Here is a 13,661-nt window from a genome sequence, read left to right on the forward strand (position 1 = left end):
CTGAGCAGCAGGTGTTTTATATCTTAGTTTAGTCATTTATGTCAGTCTCTATCTAAAATCGATGAAAAGAGATTTGCAGTTATATGAGACTTTTAACAGCAAACGCGCTGCATGTACGAAAATTTTCGAAGAATGTATTGTATGAAATAAGCAAGCAATAAATTTTAATATATTTGATTTGCAAGTTACTAAAAATAAGTACAATAAAATATGAAATCTTATTAGATTTAATAATCATCTTCATTTGAAATTTACTTTGCTCATAAGATAAGTAATATTTAGGTATACAAGATTCATGAATTAAAATTAAAAAAGGAAATAATTTAGATAAAATAAATCAAAATAGTTAAGTTAAAACAATAATTTTACTGAAATAGTATTTAAAATTATCATCAGTTGAATTAGTTTAAAAGCAAGGTTTATAAATCACGATATAGATTGAGAGATTTTATGAATTAGTTTAAAAAGGATTTTTGAAAAAAAGATGCTTTTAATTAAATCTATGGACAAACTTAACGCATATAAAATTTGCATATAAGAATAAAAGATCATTAATTTAAAAACATTCTTTTTACGGAACCCAGACAAATTAATTGATTGACTTGGAAATCAATTCCCAGTCTACTGTAGAGAAAAAGGTGGTGGAACTTTTATGCTTAGACAAATTTGGTATTTTGTAGTGATGGCTACGACTTTTGGTGTAAAATATCACTGAAGCTCTGTAACTTTAGAATATTGTAGTTACCAATTTATATATTTTTGAAGCAAAAAAAACTTTGGTTTCTAATTGATAGACATTAGGAAGATGGAAGGGCCTGTGTTGCCCTTCTTGTTTTTTTCCCTCGTCTTTAGTAACTCCAAAAGGTGTTAATTTAAAGTAGAGCAATTTCATGACTTTTCAAACGCTGAATATGTCGACTTGAATATGTCTATTTAAATATTTAGAATTTCCTTTCATAGGAAATATTAAATTTATTTCAATTCACTGAAAGATATATGATCAAAACTACAAGAATATGTAAAATTACCATATTTCTTCTTCTGTAGAAACAATAGAAAGCGCGAAATTTTTTACATCAAAGTTTTTGGTAAAATTTACGATAAATAATTGTGTTTTAATGTGCGATGAAATTTTTTCAAATGTGGTAAAATTTGGTAATTTTATCATGATACCTTACATCATGGTAGAAAAACCTTTTCCATTAAATTGAATTTTTACATAATTATGCGCAACGCACTTGAATTTTGCAACCTCTACACATGATTATACATAATGTATTATGCGTTATTTTGTTTGCATAGAGACTTATACTCTGCGAAACGTTGTATACTTGTTGCACGCCATACCCAAAAATATTTAAATAATTAAATGATAATTGAATTAAATTATAATTAAATAATTAAAATATCAAATAATTAACATAAAATATTTTCTATTAAATTAAATTTTTACATAATTATGCTCAACGCACTTGAATTTTGCAACATCTGTACATGATTATGCATAATGTATTATGCAATATTTTGCTTACATGGAAGCATTTATTCTTCGGAACGCTGAATATTTGTTGAACACCATACCCAAAAATATTTAATTTCAAAAAACGACTAAAAATTATGTATGTTATATTAGCATGCTTATTCTTATTATTTTTGCTTGTAATTTTTCTTCGCCTATAGTTCCGATTAAAATATCTAGTTTTATTAAGAAAAACAGCAGTCCAGTGATAGATCGAAGAACGCAAGATATAGAATTAATAATAAGGGACTCAAAATTTTGAGCCGACTTTTCACCACAAAAATAACATCCATGAAACATAGATTAACTAGTAAATTAGCAAATTTTTAAAATTACTGCCAATTCCGTTCACGTTGAGAGTCAATAATCTGAATAACTTGAACGAAAAATTTTGTTTAAAGAAAGCTTCCTTGAAATTTAACTGTTTACGCTATATAATTTTTATTTCCAACATATAACTAAGAGTTTAACTGCGGGTCCCTCAATACAGAAAATTTATGTCTCTGTGAACAAAAACCTTATTATAAAGCCAAATTCTTTTTTTGCCCAAAAATTTTACTAGTTTTTTTTATAACTCTCTATCACATTAACAATAAAAAAAAGTCAAAATACATTTTCACGACCAAATTTTTACCCAGAAAATATTTCACCATTACAGTCTCGGAAATAAACTTCTCCCTTTTGACCACTCAGAAATCCTTGAACTATATTCAGTTAATTTGGAGAATCATTTCGTCATGTATTCACGTCTCTTTAACTCGAAAACTCATCGGGGTGCATTGTGGGAGATTAACTAGAATGACGAAACTTGAATGAAAACTTGAATGACAGCTTCATTGAAGTTTGAATGGAAAAAAAGCCGACAGTTATTTCCTTACTTACTTGAAATTTTTGGAGCATTTACCAGGAAACTGTTTCGTGAAAAACGAAGAAAGTTTCGAAAAACTTTATTACAGTGATTTTTTTACAGTGCACGAAGTTAACGCGAATATATTAAATACAAGAAGATTACACAAGGAGTTTACGATCATTGCTGTTCCAGTAAATTTTATCCTTTAAGACAAAGCGCAAAATATTTATCCGACATGTTTTCAAACAATGTTATAAACTTTAACGTTTTGTTTAGAAAAGAGAAAAACTGTTGAAAACACCAATAATTTTAAAGGGGTAAAACGTCTTGACTGCATCAGGGGAATCATTAAGGTCGCTCTCTGAGGACTAGTAACGACGACAATAACTCTGACAACACATCCAGTCGTCGAAAAGAAGCGATTTAGTAATGAATTATTGCCCCAGCAGAAGAGAGGACACACATCTTCCTCTTGGATTAAAAGACCTATTAATCTCCTGGCCTCTCTCATCCAGAGACAAATTATTCTTATCAAAATAAGAGCCTGTCGCGGACTTTTAGAAGTTAAGGAGAATGTCACAAGTAATTAGAATTATTTCTTAGACACAAACTCTGTTTGTCTTGTCATTTTGACAAATTAGCACTTTGTACTTTTCTTTAACTTTTGTCGTACATTAATCAAAGTTGCAGTTAAAAAGAATATGCTAAAATTATACGGCTGATAAATTAAAGAAAAAACGAAACATGACTGTACGTGATTGTCTAGTTTGTATCAGACCTAGTCTTGTTTAGTTTGTACCTTTTTTTAAAATCAAAACTGTATAGGCCGCAATAGTACTGCAGCTTATTACGTAAGCTGACTGGATAAATAATAGTTTTGGATTATACTGAATAATGGCTAACTTTTAGATTCATTGAGTCAATAGTTTTCTAGCTCACATAAGCTACAGCTGGTGTTACCTATACGAGAAGTAAGGGACCGATGGTAAGTGTAAGCATTTTTTACAAATTAGTCAAAAGCTTTATTAAAGATAAGGTTATAAAGAAAAGTTATTAAAATAAGGTTTAATAAATATAGAGTTTAAGAGTTTTCCAGCATTCTGGTTTAGCATCTTAAATAAAAAAGTTGTTTCATAATATTTTTTTAGAAAAAATTGTTTTTGCTGACACTAGTCCAACTATACGATGCAAGTGCGAACAACCTTGAATACTTGTTAAATAGTATTTTATTACAACACCGAAAATTACATCTAAAGCCAAAATAATATTATATTTGATAAAGGCCTTATTGGAGAAGTCACTTATATTAATTGAAATATTAATTCATATTAGAGCATTTTACTATACCGAGAAAAACATTTTTAACGCAAAACAATACATTTAAAGGCCATTATTCAATTTTGTTAATTTGTTAAATATTTTGAATTTTTTTATCAGAGCACTTAACAGAACAACTGAAATGTATTTTTTGAATTTCTAATGAAACGCAGTAAATTTTAAAAGTTACTGTTAAAATTACCATTCCAAATATCGGAAAAAGTGGTCTGACCATCCAAAACCATTTATAACTAGTAGGGATAAAAAATCATTCATTCAAAGCTTTACAGTTTTTTAACCCTTTACAACTAGCAAAACCATAAAAAAGAAATTCAAATGGACATTGGAGCAAGGTCTTTTATTTGGAACCGGTCATTTGAGTTAAATAGTGAGTGAATTATGTTTTATCAAGTAAGCCATGGAAACTGGTTTAATTACTTTGTTTGATCATTTCACAGGCGGTAAGAGACTTGAAATGCTTGGCTTTTTGATCTTAAGGAGGTTTATAGTGCTGTCATCTATACTTATCGTGAGAGTATCGTATTCTAATCAATTTATCGAATGAGAGTATCGTATTCTAATAGTCCATGGTCAAAAATCGGGAAGAGCATGACATTGAAACTCTTCATGTGTTGAAAAGAATGAAGGAAATATTGTGGTATCAACTATGGGATTGGCAGATTAACTCTCTCTGTAATATGTACTCGACTGCAGGAATCTAAATGGCTTCATTAGGTTGATAAATACTGATTAAATTCAGGTCGTTTAACTGTATTAGGGAAAAGCAGTTAATATACTATTTTTCTTCTAGTTAACAGTTTTAATACTATCTTTTTAATGTTTGTATGGCTGTTTTATCTCAATATGATGCAATAACAATTAAATAACTTGTTATTTTACCATTGTTTCTGAGAAATTTCTAACAGTATTGCAATGGAAGTTAGGAAACTATTTCTCCTCTAAAGATTCGAGAAATATTCTATGTCTAAAAAATAGAAATAAAATCAATTTAGAACAACTTTTTGCGTCGTTCTTTTTCTTTAGTGAAAATCAAATTTCAATATTATATAAAACCTAAAATCACTGTATAAAACCTATCTAGCACAAAGTCACTTACTCTTAGGGAATCAGTATCATCCAGAAATTTCTATTTATTTACATGGATCTGGCATTATTGCGATTGAAAAAAAAGTTGCTAACTCATAAATAATAAAATTCCAGAAACTGTGGCCTCATTATCCCCACCATCATGCGTGTTACACTAGCCCAATCAAAATATATGTTTGTTTGTGCCTATTGCTGATTAAGTGAATCTATGCAGAACAAAAGGAATATAACTACCTGTAGTTGGAATTCTGAAATTAAACTAGTTAATGAGAAAGTAATTAGAAAATTTGTAAGCAACTTTTGAGCTCTAAAATCTTTCTTTATCAAATTTCCTCTGAAATAATCAATGTGCGATTCTTCATCAATATTACCAATCTAAAATATTTCACAGAAGAAAAGTTTGCCCTATAAATAAAAAAGTTATTCAAGATGTTCACTTTAGACTCTCGTCTACATTTGCTTTCTCTTCCCTACATGTTTCAATATATTTTATACTTCACATATTTTGTCTCAAAACATAATTTTCCGATCTCAAAATGTTTTTCCAACTTACCAGGGTATATCAAATTCTTAAAATGCTTCAAAATAATAATTTTTTGCTTAAACATACTCAATTAAAAGGAGGGTGCTGCAAATCTAATGCTAATATAGAAATTAATATATTAATCTATCAAAGTTTTCTATTAAAAAAAAAATCAATATATCAAGCTTAAAGGAATTTATATAAAATGAGCAAAGAAAAACCTGAATCGTATTTCATTATTTATATTCGAATCTTTCACTAGAAATGCTCAACATGATGTCAAAAATGAATTCTTTCTGATTAATTACTCTAACAAAGAATATTTTTCAAAAAGGCAGTATACACTTCGGTAGAATTTTTAAATGTAACTCTTCAAAATGTCAAAAGCAAACTGCGAGTAATTATGTTAATCAACCACTTTTCAGTCTGCAAAGAAAATGTCACAGTTGAATAAATGCAACTTACAGTTTAAATTACTTGAATCGATTAGGAGTAAGTAACTGAATGTATTTAAAGAATTATTATTTTTTTATATTTCTTGAAAAATATGTCAAGCGTTTCCAAAATATAACTATATTACGAGTATTACTTTTAATCAATAACTATTCATTTTATAACTGTCGTTGGACAGCCTATCCAATTTTTGAGTTAACAACTGCTAATGATCCATTCGTAGACATGCAATTTTGAAACCAATATAGAAGGGTACTCTTGGATCCAGTATCGGGAGAAACTTGCCTTCGTGAAATACTTTTTGATAGAACTAACTTGCATTTGAGTTTCATGAAGAGGGAAATCACGAATACCTACAACGGTTAATCTGTCAGCAAGGGGACTCTAGCCCATGATCCAATAATGAGGATATTTTACTTCAGCACTGTTATTGGTGCGAGATGGGTGCGGAATTCGTTTCGACCAGCCAACGCTGGAATCAAATCCGCGTCACATACGTGGGGTGCAAGCGATCGATATCCTAACCCACCATGACTCCTAACTATTCATTCGAAATAAAAACCATTTACGTAAAGAAGTTAGGGAGAGTCGAGGTTAGAAAAGCCTGCTTGGAAGATGAGCAAGCCCACACAATTTCTGCTTGGCATACTACGTAACAACATGATGTATAGTGGAACAGTACAGCAGTATAGTGAAAAGAACAGTATAGTGAAAACAAAGTTATACATGTGCATATTAACTGTAGAATGTCGTACGAGAATGTATAAAGAATTTCTCCAGCTGATCAATATTGCAAAATAAAAATATCTGAAATAAAATATTTGTTGCGTTACATTTATTAAATTTTCAAGTAAGAGGAAATATAGTTAGATGTTGAATTTGTTAATCAGGCCTCCTATTTACATGTTACATGTCCATTCTCTGAAATCACGAGAAGAGATGCACCTCACTAGCCCACTCTGAGGGACAAACACCGGTGCAAGACACTAATGCAATAATACAAAATGTATATTACAAGTGTTACAAAACCTAAAAATTTGAGAAAAAATTGCTATAAGTTCACAAGCAAATTGGTCCTCGCTAAACTGTGATACCGTAAAGTGCTCGACTTCGCGCACAGGTCGTCGGGCTACCAAAGCGGGGGTGCCATCCCCTCCGCAGAGGATCAAAATTGTGATGTCATGTCTTCGGATCATCCTCCGAGATGTTTCCCAGACCGTCGCCAATAGCCCATTGTGCAGCTCTAGTGCGACGTAAATTAACAACAACAACAAAAAATCACAAGGAAATATTACAACTATTTTAAAAATGATGTGTAAGTTAAAACCCCCCAAATAATTTAGGGGAGAATAAAAGAGGCTTTTCAGAAATGAGTAACATAATTCTGATTCTACATAAGTGACATAATTTTTAGAGTTAATTAATTTTTAATTATTTTTTTATAATTTTATTTTTTATAATTTATTATTATTATTTTTTATTTTTTTATAATTTATTTTATTTTATTTTTTATTTTTCATAATTATATTTTATAATTTATTTTTAAACAGCAGTTAGTTAAATATAATTAAATTTTTTTCGGAGGAACTAAATATAAAGAAAGTGGCAAATGTAATAAAACACTTTAATAAATGTCAATCCGAATTCAAAAAAGAATTGATGATTGCTAGATGAACTGTATCACTCAGCGGAATAAGTCTCTCAATTGTCGTTCAAACCATTCCGATTCGACGATTCATATTTCCATCCTAATAGAAACGTATTCCTATAGAGAGCTATTTATAACTGATTACTATCTGTAACATCCACTAAAAATGTTTCTATGAAACAGCAGCACACTTTGCAGCATTAGATTCACATGAAAGTATAAAAGAATAAATGATTCAAGGTAAAATTGGTGTTCTTAAATACTTACAGACTAATCTGAAAAAAAAAATCAGATCATGAAATGTGAAACTCAAAAGTTAGCTTTTAATTTTGATTATGTAAAAAAATATCATTCACGGACTTACTGCTCTTGATCTGGATATGTAGCTAATGAGGAAAATATGTTTCTTCAAAACTTGAAAGATAAAAATTTATTTGAAAATCATAGCAATGAGATTGTATGCGAAATGATACTTAATATTCTAAAAGATAAAGTATGCAATTTTACATTATAATTTGTAAGATTGGAAAAAATATTTGCTGCTGCCTAATGTATAACTGGAAGGAAAATAGGAACCTTTAGTTTAGATAGGACAAATCCTTAGATGATTAATGAATCTTGTACCTTGCTCAATATCACTCATACAATACCTGAATTGTGTGAGATTAATATAATCGACCCACCTTTTTCCATACATCGTCATGTTCATATTTTCAATGGCCTGAGCAATACAGGCAAATATAAAGATTTAGAACGTCTTCTGCTTTTTTCTACAGTTGTTGAAATTTTTATGAAATAAATAAGCTGATTCGTTAAAAGTTATTCTAACCTCAATTTTGTCACCTATTTAAAAATCTTTTAAATATATTCATATATCTCTCAATTACTCTATGTAACATAATTGTAACATAAAAATTTCAAAAACTGATGAGCTTTTAGAAAAAATTAGTATTTTGATAAGATTAAACTAAAAGTAGGAACTGAATACTGGAAACCATGGAATGGTGATCAAATACACTGCTTTAATGGTTTTAAAATAATGTTTCGCTTTGAAATCAGTTTAATCTTGCAGACGGTACGATGCAAAACCAATGTCTCCATATTGTCTTGGTTTCCTCCTTATACCTCCGCTCCAAAATAATTTGCAAGAAACCCAAATCTGAAATTTAAAAAAAGGAGAAAAAAAGGAAAGAAAAACCAACCTCGTTATATTGTGTTTGAAACGGAAAGCCTTAAAACTTCTTAGGTTCAGATCGCATTGAAGCCAAGTGAAAATCAGTTTTTCCAGAAAATTGTATGTTTTGAAAAAGTCCAATTTTAAAACAAAATAACACAGTTTTGATCTTCTGTTGCTCATTCTAGAATATATTATCTGCTGAAATATGAATTTTTTGTAAGATATATGAAGTAGGAAATTAAAAATAAATCTAAAAAAATATACACTTGCTAAATCTAAGCTGAATTAAATATAATTATAGTAGACAATTCTAAAGAAGATACATTTATAATGCAGGTAGTTAAAATCACTTAAATTAGGGATAATGAAATGTTTTACTAGCAAACAATAGCCTTATAACTTTACTATTTTTATATATTTATATATATATACTTTACTATTTTTATATATTTAATATATTTATATATATATTTAAAAAAAAGTTTACATGCGTTTTGACTTTGTTATTTTAAATTTAAATTCTAAAGATGGGTAACTGTCACCATTACGTACATTGCTACACAGAAATTTCCCGAACATTAAAACAAGTGTTTTGATGTTCAGTGTTTGAAATAAATATCTCTCCTTTTTGCTACAATGCTTCTAAAACGGTAGCAAATTCTCGTTATATCATAAATAACGTTTATTACTTTACGATTTAATGTGTCATTGTTTTGTTCTTTTTTCTATGTGTCGTTTAGAAACATTACTTCTATGGAAAGTTTTATTTTTTACTGGAGTGTATTATATCCGAGTTTATTAATGCGTGCAATAATGTTGTAATGTATCTTTTTTAAATGCATGTGCGTTGTGCTTCCAGTAGTAATGATACTATTTCATAAGAGCTATTTATAGAGATTTTTTATTTATTTTTTTTATTTTTTTTAACTTTCGGATATAGGTAATTAATTTCTATTAAGCCTAATAACTCGCAATTACTTTTTTCTTGGTATATAAATAAATTTCAATAAATTATTTCGATTATTTAAAAATTATTTAATCAACCTTTAATACCATACAATTTTGTATAAAAGTAACACATTAATAATGGCTCATATATCATAATATGACTTAAAGAGTTAGGCGTTTTATCTATAAAAAGAGTGAAAGCTATAATAAAATCTTATAAATGATATATACATTCAGATATCTACATTTCATCCAGAACTACTTACGTTTATGTCAAAACTCAACTGCAATAAAAAATATTCCTTCCAATTTCCCACTCCATTTACCTGATGTGTTACAAACCGAAAAACTTTATTGAAAGAATATCATCGAAGGTGGTTAAATTTATCACTGGTGACAGCTCCACATATGGTCCTCGTAAGTTCCTTTGGTGTCAAAGGCAAACATATTGCGATACATATACATAAATATAAATAAAATGTTCTTACTGGGTGTAAATACATATGAAGCCACCAAGAAAAATGCATTAAAGTGTCTTGGCACCATGATATAGGAAACTGCTGCATATTATTTCTTATTTTATTTTATCTCCTTATATTTTTTATTTTTATTTCCTAGTAGTTAAACATATGTCTATTATTAAAAGGAGAAAAAAATATTTGCAACCATTTAGTTTTACGGAAATAGATATTTATATGAGGAAAATAACTTTCTTGTTTAAAAATATTCCTGTTTTCAATTACTACATTTGTAAATGCGTATTAATAAACATTTTGGAGTTCATAAAGAATTTCGAATATTTATTTGGTCTTTTCTAACCTTTTATTTTATTTTGTACCATTGTATTTATTATTTTAATAGCTGTAGTTTTAACTCTTTCCTTATTACCGAGACAAGGAAAGAGCACGAAGAATAGTTTATTTACCTTTTTTTCATGATTGGCACATATATTTTTTATGTCATATATGGAATTTCGATACTGTACTATAGTCTAGAACAAATTAAATGTAATATTACGGCAAATTCCTGTTATGTTGTCTCTAAGATAACGCTCGACTTGTTTTAGTTTATTACATTAATAAATTGTCTATAATTTCAATAAATATGCATATTATTTTTCTTCGCATCCATTATGATGTCGAAAATAAATTCCAATTAAGTTTCTTCTGACTTGTCAGAATGTATGGCAGTTGGTACATGGGATAGCATAGTATATTTTTAATTCTTTCCTTCTGGATCGGTTTCTGCTGCTGCTGAATCAGTCAGTCACTTATGCTCTCTAGTGGAATGCATTGGCAGCTTGATTATAAGTTCATTTTACTGTATTTTTTAAGAATTCTCAGCTTTATATTTTTTAGGGATGCAGGTACATTATTTGCGTCGCACTAGAGCTGCACAATAAGCTATTGGCGACTGAGGAAACATCCCTGAGAATAATCCGGAGACATATACCATCGATAATTAGCTCCTCTGCAGAGGAGATAGCTTTGTTAGCACAGCGACATGAATGCAAAGTCGAGAACTTTATGGTAGAACAGTTTAAGGAGGACCGATAACGCACACTCTCGGTCCCTAGACAGGCTGATCAAAGTGGTTACCCACCCGCTTACTGACTGTAGCCAGTCATGCTTGACTTCAATGTTCTACTGGGAACCGTGTCTTTTCGGAACATCCACTGTGGGACTTCTATTTTTTAGATAAAGCGCTTTCTTGTAAAATCTTATTTTATAATTCATAGGTAGTGCTAGTTGACTATCATGTTTAAAAAAAGTCATATGGAGAATTGAAATGACATTTTCTTTTGGGTATTTTTGCTATTAAATTTAGAAAAAAATCAAAAAAGAAAAAAAAAACTGTACAAAGCTGATGAGAAAAAAACGATAGCTTTAGAAGTTGTAATTTTTACTTTTACTTTTTCTTACCTTAATTCTTTTTTGGTAATATATTTTGTTTCGATATTCTTCAAATTTCAACTTGATGCATACTTAGGTTTGTTTTCAGCCTTTCAAAAAGAAATCGAAAGTCAAATATTTGAATATTTTATTGATATGCTAACAATGTTTCCTTAATAATTTTAATTATACGTGATTTAAATCCTTAGTACAACATACATTTGTTTCTCTTACTTGATTCATTTAGTTTTGAGATTCATATACTAATGTCGCTAGCGTGATCGGATGAAATCTCGAAAAAATATCAGTTCGACAAAATATCTGTCTGTAAAGAATGTTTTTTTATATATATTGCACGATCTATTTCTAAAATTCGATGAATTTAAATGAACCATCTTAAATGATTTATCCGCCAAAAGTGCATCAAGACATATACTTATCTTGGCACTCTCTACAATGTCATGCATAAAAGATGAACTCTCCATAATGAGGAAGAGCGTCTGATATATGCATTATTCACAGTTTTGTTTGCTTTAAGCCATTTTGCAACGGCTGGTTTTGAATGCTGAAAGGAAAACTCTTTATCTAAAATACGTTATTAATATATGTACAAATATGAATTAAAACTTTAATCTAGATAAATATTATTTAGATTTAAAAATTAAGCACTCAAAATTATATCTTTATTTAAAGAAAGACTAAAAAACATCCTGATTCATTGACGAAACTTTTTTTTCTAACTTTAAATCTGAGATTATCAAAGTCTTATTTTTAATAAAAATAGGATTTAATATTTAGAATGCAATCTTATTTGTTTATTTCATGGGAACATCATATAAACTTACATTGTTTCTTGTTTCCGAATTTTATTTTTTTTCTATTAAATACTCATAATCAAAGAAATATGCTCACATTAATAATGTATATGTTACCGGCAAAGTATGAAACGACGGCATTCTATTGAATGCCTAGGTATTGTATATAATGCCGGATGTTTTTAGGCAAGGTATGAAATATGAGAAGTATTACATACTTTTCCTAGGTATTGCATATAATACCTAGGCATTCTATAGAATGACAAATACTACATAGGCAAAGTATGAAAAAAACGTCCTGAAGAGGTTATGTAAATGATGTGCATTTCTCAAAAATAAAAATATTATGATGAAAAAATAATGAGAGTGCCATTTAAAAAAAAATCAAAATGCGTAAAGGAAAATGAAAGTTGTACAAAATAATTTATGCCTCTTTTATTAAGGGAAACAAAATTTTCATGTCACAAATAAGAAACTAACATACTTGTAGCAACATGGCAGGCTTGAATGACATTTTGAATTATATTTCTTCACATTACGAAGCAAGTCGGAGATGAATTTTATATATTGCCGGTTTCTCATTTGGCATTCTGTAGAATGCCTAGGAAATGTGTGAAATATAAATCGTTTCATACATAGCCGGCTAGTTTTAGGCATTATATATGCAATGCCTAGGCATTCTATGGAATGCCAGATTTTAAACTTTACCGGTAACACATATATACTAAAATGACTTTAAAAGTCCCAGAACAGAATCTGAAATGTAGAAATTAGAGCTTTACTGCAAACACAATCGAGACTTTTTATATAATTTAACGCTTCTGAATGGTTTCATTTACATTTGAAATGAGTATGAAGTATTTTCTCTTTTAAATTGGGCTGCCATCTATTTAAAAGATAGGAAACTGATCTTTATGGAAAATAAGGACTTAAAAGGTGTTGTGTTGTTGTTTTCAAAGAAACTTGGAATAGCCAACCACGCCAGCTATTGGCCTTCTGTGAATTGAGTTCAGAAAGTACGTCTTTTGTTTGACAAGAGATCACAGCAAAGGGAAATAAAATTTTAGCTCTGAACCCCACGGATAGATGGCAGCATCACTTATTCGTGAGCCTGCTTCTTTAGTTTGTTTGTAGATCTGAAGGGGAAGGAATATTTCTCCTGATGAATGATCCCTAGAACAGCTCAGTGACTGACAACAGGACTTTCAATTCTACTGATCTTACGATCCCTTACTTCGGTGAAACTTGACGGCTTTGAGGATCGGACACCAAAACATTCCAAACCGAAGTCTTATGTTCTAACCAGTGAGCTACCAAGGCCCGTAAGATAAAACCGTAAATTGTTATTTTAGTTTTAATAGTTTAATTTTAATAACGAGGAATAATTCATAATTTGCTCAAAATTCTAATTT

The sequence above is a fragment of the Parasteatoda tepidariorum genome, chromosome 8 (assembly GCF_043381705.1).
Source record: "Parasteatoda tepidariorum isolate YZ-2023 chromosome 8, CAS_Ptep_4.0, whole genome shotgun sequence".
NCBI classification, from domain to species: Eukaryota; Metazoa; Arthropoda; class Arachnida; order Araneae; family Theridiidae; genus Parasteatoda; species Parasteatoda tepidariorum.